This window comes from Oncorhynchus masou, chromosome 13 (assembly GCF_036934945.1).
Source record: "Oncorhynchus masou masou isolate Uvic2021 chromosome 13, UVic_Omas_1.1, whole genome shotgun sequence".
NCBI lineage: Eukaryota > Metazoa > Chordata > Actinopteri > Salmoniformes > Salmonidae > Oncorhynchus > Oncorhynchus masou.
The window spans coordinates 35,983,574-36,006,752 of NC_088224.1; the positions used below are offsets into that span (position 1 = coordinate 35,983,574).

The 23,179-nt window shown below is 47.2% G+C and overlaps 1 protein-coding gene across 2 annotated transcripts in view; it reads left to right on the forward strand.

Moving 5' to 3' along the window:
- Positions 1–22,421: 22,421 nt before the first annotated feature.
- LOC135552178 (semaphorin-6D-like) overlaps positions 22,422–23,179 on the forward strand; it is a 96,871-nt gene continuing 96,113 nt past the window's right edge. For both annotated transcript variants that reach the window (XM_064983635.1, XM_064983636.1), the window contains exon 1: positions 22,422–22,584. The gene's annotated coding sequence lies outside the window, so the exon portion shown is untranslated. The remainder of the gene's footprint in view (positions 22,585–23,179) is intronic.

The window sequence follows — 23,179 nt, forward strand, 5'->3', positions numbered from 1 at the left end:
TCTGGGTCTTCCTTCCCTGTGGCGGTCCTCATGAGAGCCAGTTTCATCATAGTGCTTGATGGTTTTTGCGACTGCACTTGAAGAAACTTTCAAAGTTCTTGAAATGTTCCATGTCACAACATTAAGAAGGAAATCCATTCCACAAATTAACTTTTAACAAGGCACATCTGTTAATTGAAATGCCAAGAGTGTGCAAAGCTGTCATCAAGGCAAACGGTGGCTACTTAAGGGTGTTACTTCCAAACAACTCAACTTTAGTTTAGTCTGTCCTCAGAATATTTTGCCGGTAGGGCTGTGGAACATCCAGGTGCTCTTTTGCAAACTTCAGACTTTTTTGGACAGCAGTGGCTTCTTCCGTGGTGTCCTCCCATGAACACCTTTCTTGTTAAGTGTTTTACCTATCGTGGACTCATCAACAGAAGCAACAGTGCTGAACTTTTTCCATTTATAGACAATTTGTCTTACCGTGGACTGATGAACATCAAGGCTTTAAGGGATATTTTTGTAACCCTTTCCAGCTTTGTGCGAGTAAACAATTCATAATCTTAAGTCTTCTTCGGTCTTCATAATCTTAGGTCATCTCTTTAGTTCAAGACCTGGTTCAGGCAATGCTTCTTGTGAATAGCAAACTCAAATTTTGTGAGTGTTTATAGGGCAGGGCAGCTCTAACCATCTCCAGATTGGACTCCAGGTTAGCCGACTCCTGACTCCAATTAGCTTTTGCCTAGGGGTTCACATACTTTTCGAACCTAGACTGTGAATGTTTAAATGATGCATTCAATATAGAAAAATACAATAACTTGTGTGTTATTAGTTTAAGCACACCGTGTCTGTCTATTGTTGTGACTTAGATGAAGATCAGATCAAATTTTATGACCAATTTATGCAGAAATCCAGGCAATTGCAAAGGGTTCACATACTTTTTCTTTCCATTGTAGCCTATAGGCCTAAGCCAATTTGCGCTCACTAATAGCCTAAATTGACTATCCAATCTACTCATCACATTAGGAATAGTAGGCTTACATTAGTCTGCAAATGTGATGATAGATGTATGCAATCCTTTGATATAAAGGTGCATTTATTTATATGGTGAAAAAAATTGCTTCCCAAAACTTGAAACTCAAGCTACACATGCTGATAGCTATACTACAAGCTATCTAGCTGGCTAATGTTGGCCACAAGCTATCTAGCTGAATAATGTTGGCCACAAGCTTTCAAGCTAGCTAATGTTGGCGAACTTAGTCTTGTTGTTAACACCTGGTTAGCATAACAGCCAAACTAAACTCAACATCAATTAGACTTATCAGTGATGAAATGATCGGAGCAGACCCTGAACTGAAAGCTGTCTGGGTTCAGGTCTTGATGGAGCAGACCCTGAACTGAAAGCTGTCTGGGTTCAGGTCTTGATGGAGCAGACCCTGAACTGAAAGCTGTCTGGGTTCAGGTCTTGATGGAGCAGACCCTGAACTGAAAGCTGTCTGGGTTCAGGTCTTGACGGAGCAAACATTGTACTGACAGCTGTCTGGGTTCAGGTCTTGACACTCAAAAAGGTGTCTTCCGTTTTATGACAGTTCTTGAGTCTTATCTCCTTGGCGTTTCATGATTGCGGGTAATCTGTAAAAATATTTTTCCAGTTGTCTTTCCTGCCTTGTTAGAGCAATCAAATACTACACAGAAATATACCGTGGTGATGAATCAACTAGTTTTAGGAACTGTTATCATGCAGCTTGGGGTAGCCACTCAGCTGTTGTCTAAATAATTGTGGTGGTCTTCCAACATGGCTGACAGGAGGCATCGTACATCAACTGGCAACCCTCTTTAATGCATGCCCAATACATTGTAACATTCTAAGTGGCATGTGTGGATATTGCAACGTAGCCCTAGTTAAGCCATTTGCTACAATGACCCTTGCAATTTACCCCTTGAAGGGGGTTGCATTTGCACTATCCCCGGTAAAAATGTATGTAAAAAATTGAGGAGAATATGAAAGGAAGAAAGACACATTCCCCTCAGTGATACGCCCTTCAGTGTGTCCACCCAACTGATCCTGTCTCCGCATCAAACCATATGGATAGCTGGTGGGCCGTAAGAAGAAGAGGAAGAAAGGGCCTGAGCCTTCCATTCAGCCTCACCTTGACAAGTTCCTCTGTTTGAAGTTCACCCCCTCTGTCTGGTTATCATAGAAGCTAGCCATGTGGGGCCTCATTACTCTGAGAGCAGAAATGCAAAATAGGACTAATTATCATTCTTCTTACTGCTGAAATAATGATTCTCCTTATTACATGTCGTCCCTAATTAGGATCGAGTGAGTTCCCCGGCTTCACCGGTCTTATGTGGTGGTATTGTTATGGCAGCGTCACACTGTTTTGAAACGACTTTCCACTAGTGATATTCCCCGAACTGTCCTCCTGTGTGTGTGTGTGTGTGTGTGTGTGTGTGTGTGTGTGTGTGTGTGTGTGTGTGTGTGTGTGTGTGTGTGTGTGTGTGTGTGTGTGTGTGTGTGTGTGTGTGTGTCTCATGCTACTGTAGCTGACATGGCAACACACCAAGAAGCCCTTATGATTATGGTTGTGCCTCATGTGAAGTTTGTAGTCTCATGTAAGTCTTAATGGATAATATATGCTGATGTTACCAAACCTAGTTCCTAACCGACTCCCCCAAACTCTTTCTGATGTCTGCTATATGCTTCTCTCATCACCTTCACACGTCCCCTCTGTTCAGTAGTCATTAACTCCATTTCTCCTGGTTTCTGTATTCTTTAATGATTCTCTCTCTCTCTCTCTCCTCCCCCCCCTCAGTTATTTCCTTCTTTATTCAGTCCAATCTGGCTCCCTACAGTGGCTCCCGTAAATGATCCATGAGTCCTGTGTCATTGTGGAGTAGGCCAGTCACATCCACAGTCAGCCACGGGAGGTTCGGTGAGGTTAACCTATAAATTCCACTCACTGCTACTCTCTCCCTCTTTAAAAAGAAAAAAACATCAAGGATGAAATGAATGAGTGATGAAAAGTAAATGAAAAATGGACCAGGAGGACAATGGATAGGGCAGATCCAGAGGGGGGGGGGGAATGGTATAGCCTATCACTCTAATCCTAACCGCTGTTAAAAAAACAGGGCACTTTAGAGCTATGCAGCGTGTTTGGCTCTGGTTATAATCCATTGTCAATACTCCCATCCTCCCAGATTTATGGTAGTTAGCGAGAGAGCATAGTGTAAATGTTTTGAAATTATTACTTACTGATACCAGAGGCTTATTTAAACCTCCAGTCATTAGTCCCCCGACCCATTTGTAAGCTCTGACCCATTGGTAACCTTTGACCCATTTGTAGCCTCTGACCCATTTGTAGCCTCTGACCCATTTGTAACCTCTGACTGACCCTTTTAGCATAAAGTTCCCCAAACCCATATGCTTCAATGATTTATCTCCAAAACCAGGGTGGTTCTGTGCAAGATGTTTTCTGGAATTTTCTGGAGAAGTCAAGTACGATTTGGTCAGTTAAGCCTCATCCGGTCACCTGTGAAGCCTCAAAATGGTAGTGGGTGGTCACTGGTCAAGCGGTTGGCTGTGGTCTGGACAGGTATGGTGGATTATTGTGACGTACTGTAACATCCCACCTGATGTTGAAAGAGTGTGCAAAAGGAAAAGAGGTTAATAGTGGGAGATAGAAAGTAATACTTCTCTCCCGCCCTTTCTCACATGGAAACGTGTCACACACGAGTGCGTTTGAGTTCGTGGGGGTGTTGCATGTCTCTCCATTCTTAACGGTCATAGATCGGGTATGCCTTCAAATCCCCTCGTTTTAACTCTGTTGAGGTTTGGAGGGCAGGAAAACAGACACGCACACAGTGACATACACACAGTCACACCGTTTCACACAGCCACACACAGATTCAGTATACAAATCTCCCTTAATTATTTTTGACGTGTCCAGTCGTTGGTTATATTTTGCTTCCCCTCCTGTAATGTCAGAGTGTCACGATCGTTTGTAGAAACTGACCATGGCGCAGCGAATGTTGAATTCCACATAATTCATTAATAGTGGAAACTTAACAAAAACAACAAATAATAAACAACGAACCGTGACTACAGAGTTGCTACATACACTTACTCAAAATACAAAATCCCACAAACACAGGTGGGAACGAACACTACTTAAATATGATCCCCAATTAGAGACAACGATTACCAGCAGCCTCTAAATTGGGAATTATACAAATCACCAACATAGAAACATGAAAACTAGAACACCTATATAGAAATAATAAACTAGACTAACCCCCCAGTCACACCCTGACCTACTCCACCGTAGAAAATAAGGACTCTCTATGGTCAGGACGTGACACAGGGGCAGCGGTGGATTGAAGGGATAGGTCAACACTAAAGGTCGGTAACAACAACCCTGGCCTCATTTACAACACCCCGTCCTAACCCCATCCCTGACCACCCCCCACTCTGTTGCCACCCCCCCCCCCCCCCCTAGACCTCAGCTAATCACAAGTAGAAACCATGTGTTTGATGTATTTGATACCATTCCACTTACTCCGTTCCAGACATTACCACAAGCTCCTCCTCCCCAATTAAGGTGCCACCAACCTCCTGTACTAATCACGTAGGCCCCAATCCTAACTGGAGATCTGTTTGAGTAACTTGAGTTTTCGCACAGATCTTCCATTGACATCAATGCGTGATTTATGCTAAAAATCAGAGTTAAGCGCATGCATCTATAGCCTTTAGCCCATATGATATTGGCAGTGGGAGGGACATGCCCTCTTAGGAGAAACACTGAGACCCAGCTAAGAATCTTACAATGCAAGTCTTGCATGGTGACCCTCTTTCAAAGGGCTTTGAGCTGTACTGTGTTTCATAATGTTGTTATAAAACCCCATCAACCTCCTCCACACCAAATGCAGATGGCAAACCCCAATTATCGTCACCTTAAATGTCATCGGAAAACCTTTCCTTTCGGTTGAGTGTTTGTTCCATTTGAAGCATGCTCTGGGTTCAAGGTGACCCCCCTCCAGTACAAGTGCAGTGATTATGAGAAAGTCAGTAAATAGAGAAACTGATCTGGAATCTGATTGGAATTACAATAAAGAAGCAATAAAGGGGCCTTATTCGCATATGAACAGAGAGAACCTGGGGGGAAATGCGGGTTGGTTATTGCATATGAGCATCTGTGAGATATTAAAACAAAATAGGATTTGGGGGGGCGTGTGTGTGTGTGTGCGTGCATGTGCTTGTGAGTGCGAGAACGAGACAGAGAGAGAAATAGCTAGGCTCTGTATATGTATGTGAAAGGGAGAGTGTGCATTAGAATACATATTGCCGTTGTCAACGATTAGGTGAATGGATAAGGCGGAGTCAGGCGCAGGACACAGGTATGAGTAATAATCAGAGAATTTACTCAAAATTGAAGCAATTTTCCAACAAGGAAATACACAAATATCCAGAGCACAAAATAACAAAACATCATGACAATGACAATCACGCACAAAACAGAAAGGGAAGCCAGAGGGCTAAATAAGTAACATTGATTATGGAATGGAAACCAGGTGTGTATAATGAAAACAAAACTAAACGAAAATGAAACATTGATCTGTGGTGACTAGAAAGCCGGTGTCGTCGACCGCCGAACGCCGCGCGAACAAGGAGAGGGACCAACTTTGGCGGAAGTTGTGACAGTACCCCCTCCCCCCCTTGATGCGCAGCTCCAGCCGCACGCTGACACTGGCCTCGGGGACGACCCGGAGGATGAGACGCAGGGCGATCCGGATGGAGATGGTGAAATTCCTGCAGTAAGGACGGATCCAGGATGTCCTCCACCAGAACCCAGCATCTCTCCTCCGGACCGTACCCCTCCCACTCCACGAGGTACTGAAGGCCTCTCGCCCGACGTCTCCATGATGGCTCGCACAGTATATGCCGGGGCCCCCTCGATGTCCAGAGAGGGGCGGAGGAACCTCCCGCACCTCAGACTGCTGGAGTGGACCAGCCACCACCGGCCTGAGGAGAGACACATGGAACGAGGGGTTAATACGGTAATCAGGGGGAGTTGTAACCGATAACAAACCTTGTTCAGTCTCCTCAGAACTTTAAATGGCCCCACAAACCGCGGACCCAGCTTCCGATAGGGCAGGCGAAGGGACAGGTTTCGGGTCGAGAGCCAGACCCGGTCTCCCGGTGCATACATCGGGGCCTCACTGCAGTGGTGGTCGGCACTCGCCTTCTGCCACCTGATGGCCCATTGTAGACGCACATGGGCAGCGTCCCATGTCTCCTCCGAGTGCCGAAACCATTCATCCACCGCAGGAGCCTCGATCTGGCTCTGATGCCACGGTGCCAGGACCGGCTGATAACCTAGCACACACTGAAAAGGTGAGTGGCGGAGGGAGTTTTGGGCCATCTCTGCCCAGGGGATGAAAACCGCCCACTCTCCCGGCCGTTCCTGACAATAGGACCGCAGAAACCTACCCACATCCTGGTTGACTCTCCACCTGCCCGTTACTCTCGGGGTGAAAACCTGAGGTGAGGCTGACCGAGACCCCCAGGCGTTCCATAAACGCCCTCCAGGCGTTCCATAAACGCCCTCCAGGCTTTAGAAACTATATCCTCAGGCAGTCCCATAGTGCCGGAAAACGTGGGTGAACAGGGACTCCTCAGTCATAGGGAGACCGGGCAAAGGAAGGAGACAGCAGGACTTAGAAAACCGATCCACAACGACCAGGATCGTGGTGTTGTCCCGTGACGGGGGAACAACCGTCACGAAGTCCACCGATAGGTGTGACCACCGTCGTAGTGGAACGGGAAGGGGTTGTAATTTCCCTCTGGATAGGTGTCTAGGTGCCTTGCACTGTGCGCACACCGAGCAGGAGGAAACATAAACCCTCACGTCCTTAGCTAACGTGGGCCACCAGTGCTTCCCAGCAAGACAGCGCACTGTCCGACCGATGCCAGGATGACCAGAGGAGGGTGACGTGTGGGCCCAACAAATCAACCGATCGCGGACATCAAATGGAACGTACAGACACCCAACTGGACACTGTGTGGGAGTGGGCTCCGCACGTAACACCCACTCTATGTCCGCATCAACCTCCCATACCACCGGTACCACCAGGCAAGAAGCTGGAATTATGGGAGTGGGATCCGCGGACCTCTCCTCTGTGTCATACATCCGGGACAGTGCGTCTGCTTTAACATTCTGAGAACCTGGTCTGTAGGATAGGATGAAAACAAAGCGGGTGAAAAACATGGCCCACCTCGCCTGGCGAGGGTTCAGTCTCCTCGCCGCCCGGATGTACTCCAAATTGCGGTAGTCAGTCCAAATGAGGAAAGGGTGTCTAGCCCCCTCAAGCCAATGTCACCACGCCTTCAGAGCCCCGACAACAGCCAACAGCTCCCGGTCCCTCACATCATAGTTTCGCTCCGCCGGGCTGAGCTTCTTCGAAAAGAAAGCGCAGGGGCGGAGCTTTAGTGGCGTACCTGAGCGCTGAGACAGCACAGCCCCCATCCCAGCCTCGGATGCGTCCACCTCAACTATGACCGCTAAGGAGGGATCAGGATGAGCCAGCACGGGAGCCGAGGTAAACAAGCCTTCAGGTGACTAAAAGCCCTGTCCGCCCCAGCTGACCGCTGCAGTCGCACCAGTAGTCAATACACGGGCGTAAATCTCCATCCTTCTTCTTCACAAAAAAAGAAGCTCGAGGAGACAAGTGAAGTGGAAGGCCGAATGTATGTCTGTCCCAGAGATTTGGTGACATATGTTTCCATAGCCGCCGTCTCCTCCTGTGACAGAGAATATACGTGACTCCTGGGAAGTGCAGCGTCTACCAGGAGATTTATCGCACAATCCCCACGTCAATGGGGTGGTAATTGAGTCGCCTTTTTTTTACAGAAGGCGAGTGCCTGATCGGCATATTCGGGGGGAATATGCATGGTGGAGACTCTCCATAGTGGCACCTAAGTAAACACCTACACACCTCCCTGAGCACTGACAGGACCATCCCTTGAGAGCCCTCTGTTGCCATAAAATAGTGGGGTCATGAGTGACCAACCAGGGATGGCCCAACACAACAGGAAACGCAGGAGAGTCGATCAGGAAGAGACTAATTCTCTCCTCATGACCCTCCTGCGTTATCATACAGAGTGGAGCTGTGACCTCCCTAATTAGCCCCGACCCCAAAGGACGACAACAGGACCAATAGGGATTCCTAATCTAAGTGCAAAGGAATAAAGTTCCCAGCTGCGCCTGAATCTACTAGTGCCTTATGCTGGGAACACGGGGAAAACTCAGGAAATTCTATATATAACCACATGTGTGCAACAGGGAGCTCTGGGTGAGTTGTGTGCCTACTCACCTGGGACCCACTAGTGGTCCGCCTGCTACCTTGACCCTCTGGGGAACCTCCCCAGCACCGACCAGCAGTGTGCCCTCTGCGGCCACAGAGGGCACAGAGGGTCCCCCCTCCGGTCCCCCTCATAGCTGCACCTCCCAGCTCCATCGGTATTGGATCAGAAGTGCTGGGGGATGGAACTGACGGACCCCGATCCGGACGTCCGCGGGAGGCCAACAGGTTATCCAGCCGGATGGATAGGTCCACCAGCTGGTCAAGGCTCCCTACGAACGTCCTCGTGTAAACTACACATGTAGTGGTTGATCAGGGCCCGCTCATTCCATCCCGCGCCGGCGGCCAGTGCAAACTCGAGCGCTCCTCATCCCCTGTCTTGGGGATGGTACAAGCGTTCCCCCGCCGCTCTCCCTGCAGGTGGATGATCGAAAACCGCCTGGATACGGCGGGTGAAATCCTCATAGTTGTCCAACGTTGGGCCTTCCCTTCCCCAGATGGTGTTGGCCCATTCCAGTGCTTTACCAGTCAGACAAGAGATGAGGATGCTCACTCTCTCGCGTCTCGAGGGGGCTGGCTGAACAGCTGCCAGGTAGAGCTCAGCTGGAGTAGGAACCCCTGGCACCTGGGAGTCGTTCCGTCATACTCTCCCAGGAGAGAGAGCCGAATCCCACAGGATTCTGATGAAGGAAGTGTGGACATCTGGGTCGGTTGTTGTGGGAGCTGGAGAGGTGCTGATGGGTTGACCGGAAACCCCCTCTCTCCCATCGGTCCATGGTTTGCTGCTGAACACGCTCCTCCAATGGGAGAGGAGGGCTGGCTGCACCTGCTGACCTCATTCTATGGTGCGTGATTCTGTCAGCGATTAGGTGAATGGATAAGGCGGAGTCAGGCGCAGGACACGGGTATGAGTAATAATCAGAGAATTGACACAAGATTGAAGCAATGTTCCAACAAGGAAAAACACAACACAAAAACACATGTCCAGAGCACAAAATAACAAACCCACATGACAACGACAATCACGCACAAAACAGAAAGGGAAGCCAGAGGGTTAAATAAGGAACATTGATTATAGAATGGAAACCAGGTGTGTATAATGAAGACGAAACAAAACAAAAATGAAACATGGATCGGTGGTGACTAGAAAGCCGGTGACGTCGACCACCAAACACCGCCTGAACAGGGAGAGGAACCAACTTTGGTGGAAGTCGAGACAGCCATATACATGCAAGAAGAAGGAAGTGTGTGTCATTGTGCATGTGAGTGATGGCATTCCATGTCTGTGAGAGAGAAATGGTGTGCATGTAAGCAAGTATCGTTTTGGTTGGATATAGGGACCCATGTTTGTAACTACATGCAGGTCTCAAAGCATTAGATGGAGAGTCAACTGATCCACATCCAAGGGTTCTCGCACACTGTGAATGTTGAAAAGGGAATATGGATCGAGGGAGAAGCCATACCGCAGAGGTCCACCAAGACACTTTTTTGTAACAGTTCCATGCATTTTGAAGTGATATGTTAAGTTTTTCACAGTTGGGATGTGGCAAATGGCATGGCTTGAAAGACAGCTTTCGTTCAGCTCAGAGCTTTATGGTTCCATTTCTGGGCTACAACACTCCTGATGATATAGAGTACCAGTCAAAGGTTTGGACATACCTACTCATTTAAGGTACTTTTTTTTTTTTTACTATTTTCCGCATTGTAGAATAATAGTGAAGACATCAAAACTATGAAATAACACCTATGGAATCATGTAGTAACCAAAAAAGTGTTAAACAAATTCCAATATATTTTATATTTGAGATTCTTCAAAGTAGACACCCTTTGCCTTGATGACAGCTTTGCAAACACTTGGCATTCTCTCAACTAGCTTCATGAGGTAGTCACCTGGAATGCATTTCAATTAACAAGTTTTCCTTGTTAAAAGTTAATTTGTGGAATTGATTTCCTTCTTATTGCGTTTGAGCTAATCAGTTGACAAGGTAGGGGTGGTAAACAGAATAAATCCCTATTTGGAAAAGATTTTAAAAATCCCTTTTTCTCCCCAATTTCGTGGTATCTAATTGTTAATAGCTACTGTCTTGTCTCATCGCTAGAACTCCCGTACGGGCTCGGGAGAGACATAGGTTGAAAGTCATGCATCCTCCGATACACACTAGCCTGCTTCTTAACACAGCGTACATCCAACCCGGAAGCCAGCCGCACCAATGTGTCGGAGGAAACTCCGTGCACCTGGCAACCTTGGTTAGCGTGCACTGCGCCCGGCCCGCCACAGGACTCGCTGGTGCGCGATGAGACAAGGATATCCCTACCGGCCAAACCCTCCCTAACCCGGACGACGCTATGCCAATTGTGTGTCGCCCCACAGACATCCCGGTCATGGCCAGTTACAACAGAGCCTGGGCGCAAACCCAGAGTCTCTGGTGGCACAGCTGGCGCTGCAGTACAGCGCCCTTAACCACTGTGCCACCCGGGAGGCCTAGTCCATCATTACTTTAAGACATGAAGGTCAGTCAATCCGGAACATTTCAAGAACTTTGAACGTTTCTTCAAATGCAGTCCCAAGAACCATCAAGTGCTATGATGAAACTGGCTCTCATGAGGACCACCACAGGAAAGGAAGACCCAGAGTTACCTCTGCTGCAGAGGATAAGTTCATTAGAGTTAACTGCACCTCAGATTGCAGCCAAAATAAATGCTTCACAGAGTTCGAGTAACAGACACATCTCAACCTCAACTGTTCAGAGACTGTGTGAATCAGTTCTTCATAGGCAAATTGCTGAAAAGAAACCTCTACTAAAGGACACCAATAATAAGAAGAGACTTGATTGGGCCAAGAAACACGAGCATTGGAAATTAGACCGGTGGAAATGTTATGAACTTGAGTGAAGACCCAAAAGCGGTTTTAACAGAAAACAGAGTTCTTTAATGAAAAAACAGGAATGGCATAAATCCTCTTCCAACGTTGTCAGCGGAACAAAAAGAACGTTAGTATAGTGCAGGTTGCACCTGCCAGGCAGACTCCGACAGGACAGGACAAGGTGGAAGCAAACGAGACGACAGCTTGCTTCTGGCATCAAAAAACACAAACAAGAATCAGACACTGAAAGTAGCAGGAACAGAGAAAGAAATAGAGACCTAATCAGAGGGGGAAGAGAGAACAGGTGTGAAAGAGTGAATGAGCTAGTTAGAGGAGATGTAGAACAGCTGAAGAATGAGAGACAGAGAAGGTAACCTAAAAAGACCAGCAGAGAGAGAGAGTGAAGAGAAAGGACAGGAACAGACATAACAAGACATGACAGTACCCCCCCACTCACCGAGCGCCTCCTGGCGCACTCGAGGAGGAAACCTGGCGGCAACGGAGGAAATCATCGATCAGCGAACGGTCCAGCACGTCCCGAGAGGGAACCCAACTCCTCTCCTCAGGACCGTACCCCTCCCAATCCACTAGGTACTGATGACCACGGCCCCGAGGGCGCATGTCCAAAATCTTACGAACCCTGTAGATGGGTGCGCCCTCGACAAGGATGGGGGGAGGGACGAGCGGGGGCGCGAAGAACGGGCTTAACACAGGAGACATGGAAGACCGGGTGAACGCGACGAAGATAGCACGGGAGAAGAAGTCGCACTGCGACAGGATTAATGACCTGAGAAATACGGAACGGACCAATGAACCGCGGGGCCAACTTGCGAGAAGCTGTCTTAAGGGGAAGGTTCTGAGTGGAGAGCCATACTCTCTGACCGCAACAATATCTAGGACTCTTGGTCCTACGCTTATTAGCGGCCCTCACAGTCTGCGCCCTATTACGGCAAAGTGCCGACCTGACCCCCTTCCAGGTGCGCTCGCAACGCTGGACAAAAGCCTGAGCGGAGGGGACGCATGACTCGGCGAGCTGAGATGAGAACAGCGGAGGCTGGTACCCGAGGCTACTCTGAAAAGGGGATAGACCGGTAGCAGACGAGGGAAGCGAGTTGTGGGCGTACTCTGCCCAGGGGAGCTGTTCTGACCAAGACGCAGGGTTACGAAAAGAAAGACTGCGTAAAATGCGACCAACAGTCTGATTGGCCCGTTCGGCTTGACCGTTAGACTGGGGATGAAAGCCGGACGAGAGACTGACGGAAGCCCCAATCAAACGGCAAAACTCCCTCCAAAATTGAGACGTGAACTGCGGGCCTCTGTCGGAAACGACGTCAGACGGAAGGCCATGAATTCGGAAAACATTCTCGATAATGATCTGAGCCGTCTCCTTAGCAGAAGGGAGCTTATCGAGAGGAATGAAATGAGCCGCCTTAGAGAATCTATCGACAACCGTAAGAATAACTGTCTTCCCCGCTGATGAAGGCAGTCCGGTGATAAAATCTAAAGCGATGTGAGACCACGGTCGAGAGGGAATGGGAAGCGGTCTGAGACGGCCGGCAGGAGGAGAGTTCCCAGATTTAGTCTGCGCGCAGACCGAACAAGCGGCGACAAATCGACGCGCGTCACGTTCCCGAGTGGGCCACCAGAAACGCTGGCGAATGGAAGCGAGCGTACCCCGAACGCCGGGGTGGCCGGCTAACTTGGCAGAGTGGGCCCACTGAAGAACGGCCGGGCGAGTAGGAACGGGAACGAACAGAAGGTTCCTAGGACAAGCTCGCGGCGACGGAGTGTGAGCGAGTGCTTGCTTTACCTGCCTCTCAATTCCCCAGACAGTCAACCCGACAACACGCCCCTCAGGGAGAATCCCATCGGGGTCGGTGGAGACCTCAGAAGAACTGAAGAGACGAGATAAAGCATCAGGCTTGGTGTTTATTGAGCCCGGACGATAAGAAATAACAAACTCGAAACGAGCGAAAAACAGAGCCCAACGAGCCTGACGCGCATTAAGTCGTTTGGCTGAACGGATGTACTCAAGGTTCCTATGGTCAGTCAAAACGACAAAAGGAACGGTCGCCCCCTCCAACCACTGTCGCCATTCGCCTAGGGCTAAGCGGATGGCGAGCAGTTCGCGATTACCAACATCATAGTTACGTTCTGACGGCGATAAGCGATGAGAGAAAAACGCGCAAGGATGGACCTTGCCGTCAGAGAGAGAGCGCTGAGAAAGAATGGCTCCCACGCCCACCTCTGACGCGTCAACCTCAACAACAAACTGTCTAGAGATGTCAGGTGTAACAAGAATAGGAGCGGATGTAAAACGATTCTTAAGAAGATCAAAAGCTCCCTGGGCGGAAACGGACCACTTAAAGCACGTCTTAACAGAAGTAAGGGCTGTGAGAGGAGCTGCCACCTGACCGAAATTACGGATGAAACGACGGTAGAAATTAGCGAAGCCCAGAAAGCGCTGCAGCTCGACGCGTGACTTAGGAACGGGCCAATCAATGACAGCCTGGACCTTAGCGGGATCCATCTTAATGCCCTCAGCGGAAATAACGGAACCGAGAAAAGGGACAGAGGTGGCATGAAAAGTGCACTTCTCAGCCTTCACATAAAGACAGTTCTCCAAAAGGCGCTGGAGGACGCATCGCACGTGCTGAACATGAATCGAGAGAGACGGTGAAAAAATCAGGATATCGTCCATGTAAACGAAAACAAAAATGTTCAGCATGTCTCTCAGGACGTCGTTAACTAGTGCCTGAAAGACAGCTGGAGCGTTAATGAGGCCGAAAGGAAGAACCCGGTATTCAAAGTGCCCTAACGGAGTGTTAAACGCCGTCTTCCACCCGTCCCCCTCCCTGATGCGCACGAGATGGTAGGCATTACGAAGGTCCAATTTGGTGAAAAACCTGGCTCCCTGCAGGATCTCGAAGGCTGAAGACATAAGAGGAAGCGGATAACGATTCTTAACTGTTATGTCATTCAGCCCTCGATAATCCACGCATGGGCGCAGGGACCCGTCCTTCTTCTGAACAAAAAAACCCCGCTCCGGCGGGGGAGGAGGAGGAGACTATGGTACCGGCGTCGAGCGAAACCGACAAATAATCCTCGAGAGCCTTACGTTCGGGAGCCGACAGAGAGTATAATCTACCCCGGGGGGGAGTAGTTCCCGGAAGGAGATCAATACTACAGTCATACGACCGGTGTGGAGGGAGAGAAGTGGCCTTGGAACGACTGAACACCGTGCGCAGATCGTGATACTCCTCCGGCACCCCTGTCAAATCGCCAGGAAACAGGAGGGATAGCAGACATTAAACAGGTTACATGACAAGAAACATTCCAGGATAGGATAGTATTACTAGACCAATTAATAGAAGGGTTATGGCGCACTAGCCAGGGATGACCCAAAACAACAGGTGTAAAAGGTGAACGAAAAATTAAAAAAGAAATGGTTTCGCTATGATTACCAGAGACAGTGAGGGTTAAAGGCAGCGTCTCACGCTGAATCTTGGGGAGAGAACTACCATCTAAAGCGAACAAGGCCCTGGGCTCCCCTAACTGTCTGAGAGGAATGTCATGTTCCCGAGCCCAGGTCTCGTCCATAAAACAGCCCTCCGCCCCAGAGTCTATCAAGGCACTGCAGGAAGCAGATGAACCGGGCCAGCGGAGATGGACCGGAAAGGTAGTGCGTGATCCAGAAGGAGAGGCCTGAGTAGTTGCGCTCACCAGTAGCCCTCCTCTTACTGATGAGCTCTGGCTTTTACTGGACATGAGGTGACAAAATGACCAGCGGAGCCGCAGTAGAGACAGAGGCGATTGGTGATTCTCCGTTCCCTCTCCTTGGCCGAGATGCGAATACCCCCAGCTGCATAGGCTCAGCATCCGAGCCGGCGGAGGAGGGTGGCAGTGATGCGGCAGGTGGCAGTGATGTGGAGAGGGGAGCAACGGAGAACGTGAGCTCCTTTCCACGAGCTCGGCGACGAAGATCAAACCGTCGCTCTATGCGAATAGCGAGAGCTATTAAGGAGTCCAGACTGGAAGGAACCTCCCGGGAGAGGATCTCATCCTTAACCTCGACGAGGAGACCCTCCAGAAAACGAGCGAGCAAAGCCGGCTCGTTCCAGTCACTAGAGGCAGCGAGAGTGCGAAACTCAATAGAATAATCCGTTATGGATCGATTCCCCTGACATAGGGAAGACAGGGCCCTGGAAGCCTCCTCGCCAAAAACAGAACGGTCAAAAACCCGTATCATCTCCTCCTTAAAGTCCTGATACTGGTTAATACACTCAGCCCTCGCCTCCCAGACTGCCGTGCCCCACACACGCGCCCGTCCGGCAAGGAGAGAAATGACGTAGGCGATGCGGGCTGCGCTCCTGGAGTAAGTGTTGGGCTGGAGAGAGAACACCACATCACACTGAGTGAGGAATGAGCGGCACTCAGTGGGCTCCCCAGAGTAACACGGCGGGTTGTTGATCCTGGGCTCCGGAGACTCGGAAACCCTGGAAGTGGGCGGTGGATCGAGGTGGAGCTGGTGAACCCGTCTTGTGAGGTCGGAGACTTGGACGGCCAGGGTCTCAACGGCATGTTGAGCAGCAGACAATTCCTCCTCGTGTCTGCCTAGCATCGCTCCCTGGATCTCGACGGCGGAGTGAAAAGGGTCCGGAGCCGCTGGGTCCATTCTTGGTCTGATTCTTCTGTTATGAACTTGAGTGAAGACCCAAAAGCGGTTTTAACAGAAAACAGAGTTCTTTAATGAAAAAACAGGAATGGCATAAATCCTCTTCCAACGTTGTCAGCGGAACAAAAAGAACGTTAGTATAGTGCAGGTTGCACCTGCCAGGCAGACTCCGACAGGACAGGACAAGGTGGAAGCAAACGAGACGACAGCTTGCTTCTGGCATCAAAAAACACAAACAAGAATCAGACACTGAAAGTAGCAGGAACAGAGAAAGAAATAGAGACCTAATCAGAGGGGGAAGAGAGAACAGGTGTGAAAGAGTGAATGAGCTAGTTAGAGGAGATGTAGAACAGCTGAAGAATGAGAGACAGAGAAGGTAACCTAAAAAGACCAGCAGAGAGAGAGAGTGAAGAGAAAGGACAGGAACAGACATAACAAGACATGACAGGAAATCTGTCCTTTAGTCTGATGAGTCCAAATTTGAGTTTTTGGTTCTAACTGCCCTGTCTTTGTGAGACGCCTAATAAGTGAACAGATTATCTCTGCATTGGGGCGGCAGGGTAGCCTAGTGGTTAGAGCGTTGGGCTAGTAACTTAAAGGTTGCAAGTTTGAATCCCCAAGCTGACAAGGTACAAATCTGTCATTCTGCCCCTGAACAAGGCTGTTAACCCACTGTTCCTAGGCTGTCATTGAAAATAAGAATTTGTTCTTAACTGACTTGCCTAGTTAAATAAAGGGAAAAAAATACAAATAAATGTGTGGTTCCCACCATGAAGCATGGAGGAGGAGGTATGATGGTGTGGGGGTGCTTTGCTGGTGACACTGTTGGTGATTTATTTAGAATTCAAGGCACACTTAATCAGCATGGCTACAGTACCACAGCATTCTGCAGCGATACGCCGTCCCATCTGGTTTGTGCTTAGTGGGACTATAATATTTTTCAAACAGGACAAAGACCCAAAACACACCTCCAGGCTGTGTAAGAGCTATTTGACCAAGAAGTAGAGTGATGGAGTGCTGCATCAGATGACCTGTCCTCCACAACCAAATAGAGATGGTTTGGGATGAGTTGGACCGCAGAGTGAAGAAAAAGCAGCCAACAAGTGCTCAGCATATGTGGGAACTAGGTCAGTACTGTTGGAAAAGCATTCCTCATTCCAGGTGACTACCTCATGAAGCTGGTTGAGAGAATGCCAAGAGTGTGCCAAGCTGTCATCAAGGCAGGCTACTTTGAATAATCCCAAATATAAATTATTTTGATTTGTTTTGCACTTTTTTGGTTAGTACATGATTTCATATGTGTTATTTCATAGTTTTGATGTATTCACTATTATTCTACAATGTAGAAAATAGTAAAAATAAAGAAAAACCCTTGAATGAGTAGGAGTGTCCAAACTTTTGACTGGTACTGTACATCCATTGGTTTGCATGAAGCAGGCAACTATCACCAGGGAATGTATCTGAATTGGGACTGTACTGTTTAAACTTCTTCATTGGGAATTTAACAGTGTAATATAGACATGATACCAAAATGTACCAGAAATAAATAGTTCAGCTAAAATGCAAGTTCAAACGAAAAAACTGTGACAACTTTGTTAGCCTTATTTAGCTCAGGACGGCTAACGACACTCAAGCACACTGACATCTCTGCTAGGGTGACGGGGGCTGGGGGTGGAGTGATCCTGTCCCTCTGATTTGTGGATAAGGGACTCAAGGGGGCCGTTGGCCAGCGTGATTTAATTCACACCGTGTCACCCTCTGCCTGTGGTCTGTCTGATGTTGTTATTCTGGGGAGCCTAATTCCCTTCTGCTCTCTAGTGTCTGACTGTGTCTTATTTACATTTTAGCCTACAAGTGAGAAGACATGAGGACTGTATTGGGTTAAAGTGGTTCTATAAGGGTTTGAGGTCGGTTACTGAACAAAGTAATGTCCACAGTCGGTCATGCACAGAAGTCTATGCAGGCTATAGATAATGTGTGTGTGTTTCTGTGTGTTTGCTCGTGCAATCCCATACTTGTATGTCTAAACGCATAAATGTGATGTGTGTAGATGTGCCTTCTAAAAAATAAAATAAAAAGTGATGTTTATGCCCTTGACTCCTCTCCACTACCTTTTTGGGTGGGACATGGGGCAAATCAATTCAGATTTCATTGTAATCCATCTGGGAGTTGTGTGTCGCTTCTCTTCTTCTGATTGTGTGACCCTCCCGAAAAATGAATTTGAACCTTCTCCCTGCCTTCTGTTCATGGCCTCCTCCCGCCTCCCATAGGACAAACAAAGGGACCCATGAAATATTTAGTGATTGCTTTCTTATAAACATAGGGATTTGTTTGCAGCCCATGTAGGCCCTCAACATTATAAACACATAATTGAGAACATTCATTTCAATGTAGCAGGACCTCGAGGACAGTTGATGAGAATGGAAGTTCCTCTAGGTTCGTAGAGTTGGCGGTTATGTGCTTTAACTTGTGTTCTTCAACACTTCGTAACGTCATTCATTGGGAATAAAGTGAACTGCGTAAACCGTAAACCATTGATCTGTTCCAAACCACGTTGATCATGTAGTCATCTATTAATCAATAACCGTACATGTATCTTGATTTATTATATTTATTGGCGCCCTTGTGAATTTAGACAGGAACACTGGTGATTGGTCACTATCTTTAGGACAACTATAAGGAGGCAGATAATTTCCCCTTGAAAGATCCTCAGAGGGCAAGTGATGCCAGTCGGATGGCAGGGGGGCGGGGCAGATATGCTGCCAACTCTGATGCTCTTGGTCCAGAGAAGCACTGGCTGAGTGACCCACTGCTCAGGGAGAGACTCAGCGTAATTCAGTCTCTCTTCAAGTAATCACCATCTATTCCTACTTAGCAATCCCAGAAGATACAGACAGTGAAGTTACCAAGTTGTTTGGCTCATGATGATCAAGTCCCTTTAGCTGTTTGGCAAAATGCAATGGGGATGTTATTTGTGCAGCTCGATTCTAGTGCCCGGTGTGTGGTGAACGTGAAACTCGCCTGTAGCATGTTTGGCTGGAGTATATCGGTGCTGTCACCTTCCTTGAGACCTACTGTACTGTCATTCATGGAGTGGCAGAATAGTCTCTTGCTCTGTTGGCTTAGATGGTTGGCTTTGAGTAGCCTGCACTGTTGTGCAGATGGCTCTGAGTTTGAGCATCACTTGATGCAGAACAGAATGCAGTCTATGCATGTTGAGGGCATTTAATTTACTTACTGAATCAACATAAATGTTATAAGAAACATGGTCTAATGTGGCCAATGCACCACAAGGTTGTGTTAGCCTGCTGAGCTAAAGCTAAGGCATTAGCCCAGGGAGCTAACACAAGCCTTCTCATCAAACAAGGTTACTCATCATCACATGAGCATAGTTCACCGAACCACCTCAGTTACACTAACCAGTAACCAATGTTCGATGCATCATTCACTCTTGGGGTGCTCTACATATGTGGGATGTATTTGTAATGCTTATTATAATATGAGGATGTATTTAGTATTCTTCTGCTTATGAGAATGTCCTGATTTGTTTTAGGAGTGCCCAGCGGCTCCCCCAGGTAACTGTGCAATTATAACCCTGGTAATAGCTTCCCTCATAAAATAGTGCTTTTCTAAATAGACTTTGCAATTATGGCGCTTTAATTGTTAAAATACGGGCCAATTGTAAATACAAATGTACACTACAGGGTTTCAGTTTTTCATTTTCAGAATGCATTCAGATCATCAGATATTTACTCTCTCTTTCTCTCGCTCTCCCCCTTTCCGGCTGCTGCTGATAGTTTATGGTCTGGTGGCTTTGACGAAACAGTCATTTCTCTCATGTCACTGATATCATTATTGCCGCCTGCAAATGGCTCTCCATCCTTAATGGCACTTGTGTTGAGTTTACACTCACAAACTTGTCCATCAGTCTGAATAACTCAATGATGAAATGGATGCCGATCATAAATGCTTGGGTTAACAAAGCAATACAAACACTGCATCAGTGTCCACATAACAACATGACCTTTTTATGAATAGACAGCACCATGGCGAGAGGAAGGAAAAATAAACATCAGGCTACAGTATAATCATGTAACAGTATAATCATGTAACAGTAGCTTTGACTTTGACAACAAAAAACAATTTCCCATGATGCAACAATTCTCATAACAAATAGGCCTACAATTTAAAGAATGTGGCTCATGTTAATAAAAAAATGAAGTATTTTTCTCACTCTGGATAAACCCATTGCGTCTTTACTCCTAATTACCCTGTATAAAACGGCATTTAATTTGAATGAATAACTTTTGTTGAAATTAAACGGCCGACTTTGAATGACACAAAGTGGGTTCAGCACGCGGCTATTTCTTGCTGTTTCACCAGAGGTAGTTGTGAAATGGAAAACGGCGGTTGCAGGAAAATTCACCGGGGATGTTGGGACATTGATCCCTGAGATTGAAATGTGAGTTGAGCGGTGTGCTCGAAATGCTTTGATTGCTGGCAAAGCAATGTTTGGACTATAGCTTAAAATGTAGAATAATACCACTTAATGACTTAGTTTGCAAGGTGAGTGCCTAAGTGTTTGATCAGAACCCTCCAAGTGAGACTGTGTAATGTCTCACATATATTAATGATATAGGGAGAGAACGTGTTATGGTCAAAGTAGACCGGATTTGTATTTGATCCATAGAGAAGTGAGAAAGCCATAGCAAACTCTATGCAATGCACAACTAGGCATTTTTCTTTTCCCTAATATTGTTGCTGGTTATTCCTACTTGCTTGCGACTATGCTTATCCTTATATCCAAATAAGATGATATGGTATATCATAAACTCAGCAAAAAAAGAAACGTCACTATTTCAGGACCCTGTCTTTCAAAAATAATTAGTAAAAAAACAAATAACTTCACAGATCTTCATTGTAAAGGGTTTAAACACAGTTTCCCATGCTTAAGACACTAACAGCTTAAAGACGGTAGGCAATTAAGGTCACAGTTATGAAAACGTAAGACGCTAAAGAGGCCTTTCTACTGACTCTGAAAAACGCCAAAAGAAAGATGCCCAGGGTCCCTGCTCATCTGCGTGAATGTGCCTTAGGCATGCTGCAAGCAGGCATGAGGACTGCAGATGTGGACAGGGCAATAAAATGCCATTTCCGTACTGTGAGACGCCTAAGACAGCGCTACAGGGAGACATGATGGACAGCTGATCGTCCTCGCAGTGGCAGACCAAATGTAACAACACCTGCACAGGATTGGTACATCTGAACATCACACCTGCGGGACAGGTACAGGATGGCAACAACAACTGCCCAAGTTACTGGACTGAGGGCTTGTAGGCCTGTTGTAAGACAGGTCCTCACCAGACATCACCGCCAACAACGTCGCCTAAGGGCACAAACCCACCATCGCTGGACCAGACAGGACTGGCAAAAAGTACTCTTCACTGACGAGTCGCAGTTTTGTCCCACAAGGGGTGATGGTCAGATTCACGTTTATCATCGAGGAATGAACTCTGGAGTGGGATCGATTTGGAGGTGGAGAGTTCGTCATGGTCTGGGCCGGTGTGTCACAGCATCATCGGACTGAGCTTGTTGCCATTGCAGGCAATCTCAACGCTGTGCATTACAGGGAAGACATCCTCCTCCCTCATGTGGTAGCCTTCCTGCAGGCTCATCCTGACATGACCCTCCAGCATGACAATGCCACCAGCCATACTGCTCGCTCTGTGCGTGATTTCCTGCAAGACAGTAATGTCAATGTTCTGCCATGGCCATGGAAGATTCCGGATCTCAATCCCATTGAGCACGTCTGGGACCTGTTGGATCGGAGGGTGAGGGCTAGGGCCATTCCCCCCAGAAATGTCCAGGAACTTGCAGGTGCCTTGGTGGAAGAGTGGGGTAACATCTCACAGCAATAACTGGCAAATCTGGTGCAGTCCATGAGGACGAGATGCACTGCAGTTATTAATGCAGCTGGTGGCCACACCAGATACTGACTGTTACTATTTTGACCCCCCTTTGTTCAGGGACACATTATTCCATTTCTGTTAGTCGCACGTCTCTGAAACTTGTTCAGTTTATGTCTCAGTTGTTGAATCTTGTTATGTTCATACAAATATTTACATGTTAAGTTTGATGAAAATAAACGCAGTTGACAGTGAGTGGATGTTTATTTTTTTGCTAAGTTTAGTTTATAGTACATAGTATTTATAGTACTTATCTATAATAAGATGTTTGCGTTAATATTTGACGTAATTCTTACCAAACGTTGCTTTTTTTGTGTGTCAACAATTAGACATTTTAATTAAGTGTTAAAAAGAAAAGTGGGGTGGAAAAAGCTCAGAGAATATTTTTATGCTTACAGTTTGGACTGGAGTCCAAAATCTGGACCATGGTTTGAACGGGGTGGGAGGTGCCACCTGCATCGTCTACCGTGCTGCGCCCCCTAATTGGTCGTAAAGGTTCTTTCATGCAAACGAAGAGGGTGTGTCCTGGGCGAGACAACAGCAGCGCGTCTGGGAAGGTCTTCCGCTGCTTTAGTGTATGTAGTGAATGCAAACACAACAGCGTGCGTTCTGGGAATTACGACGTTCTAAGAGTGAAATAGTGATTCTTTTCTGACTGTTCCGTCTTCGTCGATACACTTGCTGGAATTTTGGATTATTTCTCTCGGAAATATTTTGCGGGATTAATTTGTGAAAAGGTAAATTCTGTGTTGTCGCTGACAATCTGTGTCTGCTCCCTCTGTACATTTCGCTTGGTTCAAATGTTTGAACGATCGGTCCTCATGCAGAACATATGTTGTGGGTTCTGTCTTTTCTGTCTTTGCAAACCCACTGAACTGAATTTACGAACTAAAATGTTGAAACCCTTCAACCCACGGCGCTCTGGTTTGACACGTCTGACATATCAATCCAAGTGAGACTGTCACACAAGGTGTCAAATAAAAATTTGAATGAGAAAAACATTGCATTTATTCTAGTGTCCGGTTTTTGTAGCTTGCAACCTTTCATTTTAAGCTATATTTTATTAGGTTAGTGTTTTCCAAGTTGTGAACATCTTTATTCTAGGGCACTTGATGACTTTCCAGATTGATGGTCACTCTTGTAGTTTGTGATTATAAAGTATGTACAATTCTTTGCCCAGCTATTCAAGTTTTATAGGGTGCGGGGTCGTAGATATGGTTGCCCACAAAGGTGTGTCCCGTCATTGTACCCCAAGTCATCAATGAATATCGATGGGGACAACTAAGGATTGTCAGTGTATGAAAACATAATTTACAAAAATGCTTCGAATGC